Genomic DNA, 11,780 nt, shown 5'->3' on the forward strand with positions numbered 1-11,780 from the left:
GCGTGATTCATAAAGGCTTAATGGAAATGACTCTTCAAGAACCTAAGACTGTGACTCTTCAATCAAAAGACATGATCCTTGGATGACCAAAGAATGTGTCTTATGGAGTGCCAAACGTTATGAACGTTCAACACAACTTCTCTTGTGATTCAAAAGACATCACTCTTGGCCATCTAAAAGTTGACAATGAGGTTCAAGACAAATTATCAACGTTTGAATGGAAAGACACTAATGAGAAGTTACCATTTAATTTGAGGACAAATCGCCTAAAAGATGGGGAGGATGATATGATCCTATCTAGCACCAACTTTCGTCATGACATACTCACATCATTGAAAATCCATCAAGTTCAATCTAAGGAAGTTCTGCCTTACTTTATCTTAAATTTACTCATTTATGCACTATGTATTATTATGAGCATACATTTGCATATTAGACTATACTTGAATTATCAAAACATGTTCATTCATTCATTATGTCATATGGTTTGCATCATTGATTGATATTCAAGCATATAATCTATAGTTATAATAATAATATTTGTTACCATATGATGCATGAGTTATTATTATAACCTATAGTACACACCTTTATCTTATACACATTAATATAGTTCATATACTTAACTTATTCTTTATGTTTTAAGTGTAGGTATATTCAACCAAAAATTGGGAGCTATCTTGGAGCTAAATGGTTAAAAAAAACAACAAGGAAACTTACATGGGAACTCTTAGGAGAGCATAAGGAACATTTGGTGAAGATTTGAGCTGAAAATTTGAGCTACAAGATGACTTCAATTTAGCTGGGGAGCTACACCATATCATCACCACTTAGGACACTTCAAATATGTCCTAAGTCAAATTTTGTGAAATCATACCTTTTCGCGAATAGTTGCCACCTCAAGAGGTACATTTTCACAAGGAGCTGCCATAACGTTCATCATGCTACAACTCACCTATGGCCAGCTCAACTCCATCTCATTCACACTAGAATTAGCTCAAACATGAAAGATTACCTTTCAACAATTGTGACCTTTCATGAATGATGTTGCCCATAAAAATGCCCTTTCATCGAGGTGCACGTTGGTGAAGAGACTACACCTATTGGAGGCTTAATTCATGAAAAGACATGAGACAAAGTACCATACCTATTTCGCCACCATTCACATGGCTTGCACATGAGAGCTTGGGTGCCAAAATGAACCAGCACATCACCATTCGACCAAATGGAGGTTAATTCATGCATGGCCGAAAAATCATGACCCCTTTGATGAGGTAGTCAAACTTTCACCAAGCCAAAGGATTCATCCTTTCATCTCAAGCATTATGTACTTTACTTAGAGACATGTATCTAGCCGAAACATTATGTAACCATTCGGCCAAGCCCTCTCATTCCCTATAAATTGAGAGGTGCCATCATTTGTTCTCATCTCATTCGTATTATAAACAAACCTTTGTGAGTTAATTCTCTCTTCAAATTTCTTTATGAACTTTATCGATTAAGAAAGAATATTTCTTATACTTGTGGCGTCATTCCTTTTACCTTGATTCCTAAATTCCTAGATTTTATATCTAGTGGGTTGAAGACACTATCAACACTCCTCAAGCAAGTTTGTCAAGATCGAGATTGTACTTTTAGCATAGTTTCCTCTTTGGCGTGTTTGAGATACAACATCACCACCATCTCCCATTCAACATCAACACCATCAAGGCCATCAATATCTTCATAATTCTGCAGCCAACTATATTCATTTCTTTCATTTCATTACTTATCTTATTTATCCATTTCTTATTCAATCATTAATCTATTTCTTTCTTAACTCTGTTGCAGCTAAACTTATAACTCAAGGATATCAATACTTGTCATTCCAAGATTGGGACAACAATAATGTTATCTACTCACTTCTATTGAAGAGTGTAGATTCAACCTTACATCAATTTTCTCCTCCTACCTGAACAAATTTGGGTTCCTAGGCAACATAATTTGCATTCTATACATAAATAATTTTTCTTAATTTTATTATGCATCAGTCTTTTATTTTTATTTTATTTTTTTATTGTTTTCTAGTATCATCTCTTTTGCTCTTTATACATGTGACAGCGCTGGGATAAAATGTAATACCTAAAAATTTTGGTTAGTAACCAAAATGTAAATTTTGAAAGTTAAGTGGCCAAAGTATAAACATTGGAAAATTTTAGGGACCTAATCATAATTTTCTAAAAAAGAATTTTTATTCCATAAATGAATAGTTTACTCTTGAGAGTGGGCTTTTATTGAAATCTGATTCTTGATCCGGTAAATATTTGGTGAATCAGATCGAATAGAAATTTTGGGAAAATTTGAAGGATGATAAATTAAGCTTATAAATATTATTTCCACATTTTAAAATCATGGAAAATAATATGGAGCGATGGGTTTAAGAATTTATCTCCTTGTTCAATTTGGGCCTTTGGAGGAAAAATAACATGATTGAAATTTTTTGGAAAATGGCATGGGCAAAGTTGTAAAGGGCAAAATATTTTATCCATATTTGACTTTGGAAGATGATAAGGTTTATGTGGCTTATTATTAAGGTAAATATCAAGTTTCATTAATGGAAAAAGGGCCATTTCTCATTAAATGAATATTTTTTCATTTAAGCTTAATCTAAGTTAAATTAACATGAAATTCATTTGAAATTTCGTGGAAACTTAGGCATTTTCAGCCATCAATTTGTGTTCCCCATGAACAAGTTAAGAGTTTTTTTTAGCAATTTCCTTTGGATTTTGAATCGTGTCGTGAAATAGAAAATTGTTCTATTGGAAAAACGCTAACATTTGGTGCCATTATTGTGTGCTAATATGTTTTTTGTTTAAAGATCTCAAATTCTATAGTTTGTGTCACAATAGGGTTTATGGAATTGATGAAGGATTTTGATGTTATTGAGGTTGTAGAATCATTTCCAAGCATGATTGGTGATTAAAATCACTTGTATATGACCATATGAACATATGAAGTTTCGGTCTATCCCTAATCTTGGGAGAAAAATGTTTTATGATGAAATTAAGTTGGGGTTTGGATTGCAGATATTTTATAAGGTTGAATCGAATCAAAATCGAGCAAAATTATGAAAACCCTAATCTTGAACATACAAAGCATTTGACCTTCACTATAGGGGATGAAAAAAATTACGAAAAAATTAGGTAGGGGATAGAAATGTTGTAGGAAGTATTCTACAAGACATAGAATAATTTTGGGACCATTCTGTAATTTTATAAAAGTTAGGGGATCTAATTGGAAATTTTGGAAAAGTTATGGGATATTGTGTAATTGTTCAATAATTAATGTACTATACTGTAAATTAATGTTTGAGTGTTGAAATTGAAGTTAGGATGTGGAATTGGATTATTTTGGAAAGCTTGTAAACTATTTTGTGAAGTTGGGATAAAAATGAACTTTAGTGGAAGTATTAAGGTCAACATTTATTTTGTTACATGAAAATTATATCGAATAAGCATCGAACAAATTGTTAGGAATTTATTTTACAAAGTACGCTTATGTTATTAAGATTCTAACATTTGGTTTGAATTTGTACATGCCTGGTAATGATACTTATTTAGATTATGTGCTTGAAATTAAGATCAAGAAATATCAAATATAAGGAAAAGCTTAAGGATGGAGTGTGAAATCCTAAGAGAAGTTTGCAAGCTAAGGACAGCAGGTGAGTGCAAATTTAATTTGTACTAATGTTATCGAACGAACATTGACTTGCAATGAGCCAGTGAGAGAGTTACTATGGTAAGGAGTGACTCCTAAAATGTTATGTGATTTTTGATGCATGCATATATGTACATTTGGTGAGCTAGTAGAATTATTGAACTAGATGAAAAGGCAAATTGGTGAAACCTGCGTAGAATTTATGTTCAAATTTGTAAGTTTAGAAAATTACCATAAATTATAAAAAATGATTAGAGGATGATTTTAATACAGTTGGATTATTTTATCAGTATAGTTTTGTTTAGAACAAACCGAAATTTATTTTTGGTATACACAAAAGGATATGAATTTTTAACAGAGGATATGTCAAAAAATGGGGCAGCAGACTCTGCTCAAAACATATTCTTTTGGTCAACTTTGAAAATTTACCATAAATTGTACAAAATGAACTAAAATGAGTGCCTTATATGGATAAATTCGAATTTGAGTCTAGTTTTTATTGGTATAAACTGATTAATTTTTAAAGGTTTATATTAATACAAAATAATATTTCTTTAAAGATAGTACAAACTGCCAGAATATGAAATTATGACCATTTTGGGATTTAACCAAATTAAAAGAAAATGATCAAGTTAAAGCTTAGTGAAGCTTACATTTTGACTTGTGTATAATGTAAAAGTGAGTGCAATGCATACATAGCATTATACATCGATGTTTTATACATCATTAGGTAGGACTTGCGATAAGTCTACCTTATTTATATTGGAATGATATTTATGTCATATATCATATATTTGACATATTCTAAATATGTCAAAGGTTGAACATAAATTGAATTTATCACTGATCATTATATATGATGTTTGTCATGAACATATATGATATTTAACATGAATGATATTTTGGGTATGAACTGCCAAATGTTAAATTATGATAATATACTTTTCCATGAATGAAAAAAATAGACTATATGCATAAGTAAATCATTGAGGGATAATGCATAGTTGGCATGTCTTAGAGTCTAGCAGCAAATGCATATCGATTAAGCACTTCGATGCATATTGTGGGCATGACATTATGTGTAAGCACTTCGATGTATATGATGGGCACGACCTTATCTGTAAGAACTACGTTGCATATATTTGACTCGAATACCAAAGGTCCTTAGTGTTTAAATTGGGCTATGGTTTATTGGTTTATAAATGATAAACAGGAAAATAAGCTTAAGATCTTATAGGATAAATGGCAAGTATATTGGTAAGAAACTTTATATCTGATTATATCATGTTAATTTGTGGTAACATGGTTGGAATACAGGTAAAGTGATCACATTGCATTGAATATTACTACTCATTTATATTTATATGTTGCACTACTTTTAATATTTATATGATTGTCTCACTGAGTGTATACTTAGCGTGTGATGATTTTCATGCGTAGGAAAAAGAGAAGAAAATGAGTAAGGAGCTGAGCTTGGAATCAATCATCAATGAAACATTTACAGGTAACACTGATGACATCCTATTGTGTTCGAAAAGTTCTAGCTGGCATGTATACGAGAATGAAATGTCTACAATTTCTTAATATAGTTAGTATGAATAAATATTACGATATTAAACTATTCTTAGTAAAAATTAATTTGGGTTTTAAATCAAACGTGCTAGATAGTCTTATTTATTTTATGAAAATAAAAAAAAACTATCTATCATTGCTTGAAACTGGTTTTGGATTGGTAGCCAACAATATTATATTACGATTTTTCTCTAAATAATTATTTTATAATAATTGTTCAAGTTATGAAACTAGTGATTTTGAATGAAATAAAATTTTACTCAGTTCGGTTAAAGAAATGTTTTGAATTTATGATGTGATATCTGTAACATGTATTGGTTTGCGTATACGGGTTATGGGTGTTAGATAAAACTCATTCATGGAGGGACACAAAACCCTAAGACCCGACGTTACCTCAAGCTCTCTACAGACCGTATTGCTATGCCGTCTCCATTATCGTTCCCATCATAAGACATAGGCTTTGCCAGCCCTTCTCCTATCATAAGACAAAGGTACCATTTTATATTTGCATTTGCATCACATTTTAAAGTAATTACTTAACCTTTTCATGCATTGAGGGTAAGAATAATGCATCCCTCGAGTTTAAGGGGGTGTTGTGCTTCACACATAGTTGCTTGCATTGATAATGATTGGTAGGAATAAATTTTTGTTATGATATGAGTAAAGATAGGATAGATGCTTGGAATAAGTTGAGGATGGCCGATGATGAAAGCAAATTTTTATTGCATATGCCAAAATTATTTTACATGATTGCATAAGGATATAATCGACTTTACAACTTTACTCTTTTGTGATCCTGTTAACACGATTGTATGTTTTCTCTACATAAGGTATTTAGAAAACTTTTAGGAAAAAACTTTTTGCACGTCTTGGCATGAAATAATTGAAAAGATTGAGTTGAACTCCTGAGTGTATTGAATTGTGTTGAGTTACACATAAATTCTTTGACATAAATGTCGAGAGACACTCCTCTATGCGACGGTATGACTAGGAAACTCCCTTAAATAAATTGTTGCCTGAACATATGAGTGAATGAAAGCAGTCGCGGGATGAATCTACCTAACTAGCTTGGGGGTGGAAGGTATGCTCCCTTTCACGTATAGTGTAGGATGGTAGGTGTGATGGGATGACTACCCTCGAAGTAGTAAATGAAAAAATAAATAAAAGAAAAGAAAATATTTGAAGTTACATGTTAAATAAATAGTAGTGAAATTGTGCTTAATGAATAATTTGATTCCATAACAAACTAGAAGATCTTACTTAGGAGTTTTCTAATTTCGTTAAGCATAGACTAGATACAATCACTCACACATATTGTCAAAGGGTGAGGTCACCAACCATGAGATCAATCAAATCCTTGAGAAGGTGCTCAACCCAAAATGGAAAGATTGGTCACCCAAGCTCGATGAGGCACTGTGGGCATATCGTATGGCATTTAAAACGCAACTCGGGATGTCCCATTCCATTTAGTCTATGGCAAGACATGTCGCTTACCATAGAATTAGAACACAAGGCATTATGGGCCATCAAGAAACTTAATATGAATGTGCAACTTGCTGGAGAAAGGAGATTATTGGAGCTAAACGAGATTGATGAATTTAGAGCTCAAGCGTATGAGAATGCCCATCTTTACAAAGAAAAGATGAAGAAGTCACCCGATAGTAAAACTTTGCCTCGATAATTATTTCGAGGTAACAAGTACTGATGTATTATTCAAGGCTCAAGTTCTACCCAAGCAAGCTAAATTCCAAGGTGTCAGGGCCTTTCATTGTACTTCAAGTGCATAGTCATGAACCCATTGAAATTACAAACATGAATGATGGGAGAACTTTTAAGGTGAATGGTCAAACACTGAAGGTTTACAATGGAACGCCAATTCTGCGCGATAAATCGGTGTCACTACTCCACGATGCCCAAAAGGTTTCTCCTCCTACATTAACAAATTTTGTTGCCTAGGCAACATAATTTGCATTCTGTACATAAATATTTTTTTCTTAATTTTATTATGCACAAGTGTTTTATTTTTATATTTTATTAATTATTATTTTTTAATATAATCTCTTTTGTTCTTTGTACATGTGGCACTGTATGGGTAAAATGTAATACCCAAAATTTTGGTTAGTGACGAATATGTAATTTTTGAAAGTTAAGTGGCCAAAGCATAAACTTTAGAAAAGTTTAAAGACCTAAGTGGTAATTTTCAAAAATAATTTTTATTTTATAAATGGATAGTTTACACTTGTGAGTAGGCTTTTATCAAAATAAAAATTTTGGATCAAGCCGTGAAATAGAAAAGTATTCTAGAAAAATGTTATCATTTGGTGCATTTATTGTTTGCTAATTTGGTTTTTGTTGAAAGATCCCAAATTCTAGAGTTTATGTTCACAATAGCGTTTATGAAATTGATGAAAGATTTTGATGTTATTGAGGTTGTAGAATCATTTCCAAGCACGATTGATGATTAAAATCACTTGTACATGATCATACGAACTTATGAAGTTTAAACCTAACACTAATATTGGGAGAAATATGTTTTTTGTTGAAATTAAGTTATGGTTTTGATTGTAGAGATTTTATAAGGTTGAATCGAAGTTGATTTAATGATTGAATTGAATCGAATCGAAATTGAGTAAAATCATGAAAACCCTAATATTGAACATACAAAGCATTCGACCTTGACTATAGAGGATGAGAAAAATTATGGAAAATTATGTAGGCACTGGAAATGATGTAGGAAGTATTCTAAAAACCTTAGAAAATTTTGGTGACCATTTTATAATTTTATGAAAGTTAGGGGATCTAATCAAAAATTTTGGAAATGTTATGAGTTATTATGTAATTGTTCAATAGTTGATGTACTATGCTGTAAATTAATGTTTGAGTGTTAAAATTGAAGTTAGGATGCGAAATTGGATTATTTTGGAAAGTTTGTAAAAGTTTAGTTTTAAATAAGAAATATGGAAAGGTTGGGAGCTTAAGTGAAAAAGATTTTGTGAAGTTGGAATAAAAAGGAACTTGAGTAGAAGAATTAAGGTCAACATTTATGTTGTGACATGGATATTATATCGAATAAGCATCAGAAAATTTGTTAGGAATTAATTTCAAAAGTATGCCTTTGTTAGTAAGATTCTAACATTTGGTTTGAATTTGTATATGTCTGGTAATGATACTTATTTAGATCATGTGCTTGAAATCAAGATCAAGCAATATCAAATCTAAGGAAAAACGTAAGGATGGAATGTGAAATCCTAAGGGAAGTTTGCAATATATGGATACTAGATGAGTGCAAATTTAATTTGTACTTACGTTATCGAACGAACATTAACTTGAGATGAGCCAGTGAAGGAGTTACTATGGCCAGGACTGACTCATAAAATGTTCTTCGATTTCTAATGCTTGCAAATATGTAAATTCTGTGAGTTAATAGAATTAGTGAACTAGTTGAAAATACAAATTGGTGAAACTTTGATAGAATTTATGTTATGGACATTATGTTTAGAAAATTACAATAAATTATACGAAAAAAGATTAGAGGAAGATTTTTATATTGTTGGATTATTATATCAGTATGTTTTTTTAGAATAAACAGAAACTGATTCTAGGTATATAAAAAAGGATATGAATTTTTAACCGATGATAGTTCAGAAAATGGGGCAGTATATTCTACTCATAACAGATTATGTTTGTCAACTTTGAAAATTTACCATAAATTGTAAAACCTGACCTATAAGAAGTTCCTTTATGGAAAGATTCTTATTTGAGTATAGTTTCTAGGGGTATAAACATAATAATTTTCAAATGTTTATATTAATACATAATAATATTTGTTTAAAAGTAGTGCAAACTGCCATGATAAGAAATTATGACCAATTTTGTAATATAACCAAATTAGAAGCAAATGATCAAGTTAAAGCTTAGTGAGGTTTACATTTTGACTTGCATATAATGTCAAAGTGACTGCAATGCATATATAACATTATACATAGACATTTTATACATCATTGGGTAGGACTTGCGATAAGTCTACCTTATATATTTTGGAATGATATTTATGTCATATATCATATATTTGACATATTCTAAATATGTCAAAGGTTGAATATAAAATGCATTTATCACTGATTCGTTACATATGATGTTTATCACGAACATATATGATATTTAACATGAATGATATTTTGGGTATGCACTGCCAAATAATAAATTATGATAATATACTGTGCCTTGAATGGAAAAAATAGACTATATGCTCAAGTAAATCATTGAGGGATAGGGTATAGTTGGCATGTCATAGAGTCTAGCCGCAACTACATATCGATTAAGCACTTGTAACACCCATCTCCCGATATACGTTTATGTACACGAGATACACATGCCACATCACTTTTAAAATATTTTCCTCTTTTAAAAACCTGTAAAATTTTGTTTCCAGATTTTTATTACTTTTTTTACATGCCAACTAAATTTCCCAAAACAAAGCGGATGGTCCTACTATTACTGATGAGAGTCAACCTTAGATTCGTTATAGCTTCTATTGCTCACAGTACTTGATTGCTTGTAAATGTATATTCTAAGGCAAGCAAATTTGTGCAAGTGTACACAATCGATGCAAGTAATATAGTAGTGAGTAAGTTATCGTCTCCATAGGGATTGGAAGGCTTTTAAAAGATTCCTACAGTTAGGAATAGGTGTCACTAATTTATCCTAAGTATCTAAGACTAATGATATAAACAAGGAAAATATGTAATGGCAAATGGTATGAACAAATGGAAAAAAGTATGGCCGAAGCAAGAAAAATTGTAAAGTGAAGGTAGCAGGAAAGTTTTGTCAAGATAAGAAAACTATTCAAAGGTAAACAAATAAAAGTTGTCAAGGATAAAGTTATAAAAAATATAAATAAACTGAAAACCTAACACAATCAGACTTCTAACGGGGCACTTAGGTTGGTTTTGCTATGGCGAGAAGTTATTTCATGCTAATAATGATTTGGTATGCTATGCTTAGGCTGCCCGACAGGATTACTCAGTATTCTTAGATGGTTGCTATGGCAATACTACTCTGCATGAGCTACAACCCTTGGTTTGTCAGACTGTTGTCGTGGCAATACCCCTCAGCGTGAACTATAGTCCTTGTCTATCCCACTCTAGCATTTTTCCCTTTTAGTCAATTGAAACCCTCACTTTGTCTTTAAGAAAGGCAGGTTAGAACATCACCATCCCGGATCTATTCCATTGCTCAAGTAGATCAATCTTAATTATCTCAAATATGAGAATCTATTTATAGAAAAATGGTAATCTCTTGAAAGATCTTACAAGGTCTAGAAATGTTTCGCCTAGGCACCATGCAATCTCTCGAAGCTCTTACAGTGTCAAAGCAAAAGGTTAAAACAGTGAACAAAACAACACTTAACAAAAATATACTTAATCATTCATTATCGATAAAATAAAATATCATCCAAGCATTCTACATACCAAATAAAGCATTTTATGGTGTAGTTAACATCATCCCAAAAATATTCATTAAGTACAAGACCTTAGAAAAATAAACATGAAGAACAAAAGGAAGAAAAACTCCCATAATAGAGCTCTGTCGTGACATCAGACCACCACCATGACTGCTCTGGTGCACCAGCCTCTCTCGAGGGCCTGGTCGCCACCCCGGTGAAGCATGGCTATGGAGTGCACCAAGGACGGACAAGTGGGGATGGTGGAAAAAAAATGACGCCGCAACCGCCTTTTTCTAAACCTAGGGTATTTTCTATATAAGATTCTACCCTCTGTCCCTCTTTTTGGTGGCTGTGATTAGGTCTTTATTAAGGGAATTTTCCTAGGGTTTCACATAATTAAATATTCCCTAAATGCCCATGTTTTCTTGTCCAAGCTATAAATGGAAAGACAAATGGTTGTTGTCAGAATATTGGGGGCTTGATTGCACGTGAGGTAGATTGGACATCTGGCCATGTGACATTAGCAATTCATCAGATCCACGTCAGACTTGCAAGATAAATCTTGCCTTGGCAAGGAAAATATTTTCCTCACTGTCTTCATCTTCTATGTTCCACTGGCCCTAGCCAATTAATTTCTTTTAGCAAATAAATTTTCCTCACTCATTTCCTGCATCATCATAATCAACAAACAACCTTTCTCATCAGCAGCATTAGTTTAATCAAATAAACCTTGCCTCGGCAAAACTTATCCACCATATGAAAATATCTTCTAAATGCAATGTCAAGGGCTTTTAGACAATCAATAACTTAAGTAAAAAGACCTAAAATATAGTTTTTACGGAGTTATCACACCCCCAAACTTAAGCTATTGCTTGTCCTCAAGCAATGGATAATAAGCAGTAGAGAAATAAATCGCCATGGAAAAACAAAAAATTAGGACAATCACGTGGTTTAAAATTTTAGCCCTTAGCAAAACGTTTAGCCTCAACATGGTAGACTGTACAAGAAGTCAAGTACCTTTTTAGGTCATGATTCTTTGTCAGTGTGTGTGCGTGATTGTATAGTA

Source organism: Hibiscus syriacus, unplaced genomic scaffold (genome assembly GCF_006381635.1).
Source record: "Hibiscus syriacus cultivar Baekdansim isolate YM2019G1 unplaced genomic scaffold, ASM638163v2 tig00110009_pilon, whole genome shotgun sequence".
In the NCBI taxonomy this organism is placed as follows: domain Eukaryota; kingdom Viridiplantae; phylum Streptophyta; class Magnoliopsida; order Malvales; family Malvaceae; genus Hibiscus; species Hibiscus syriacus.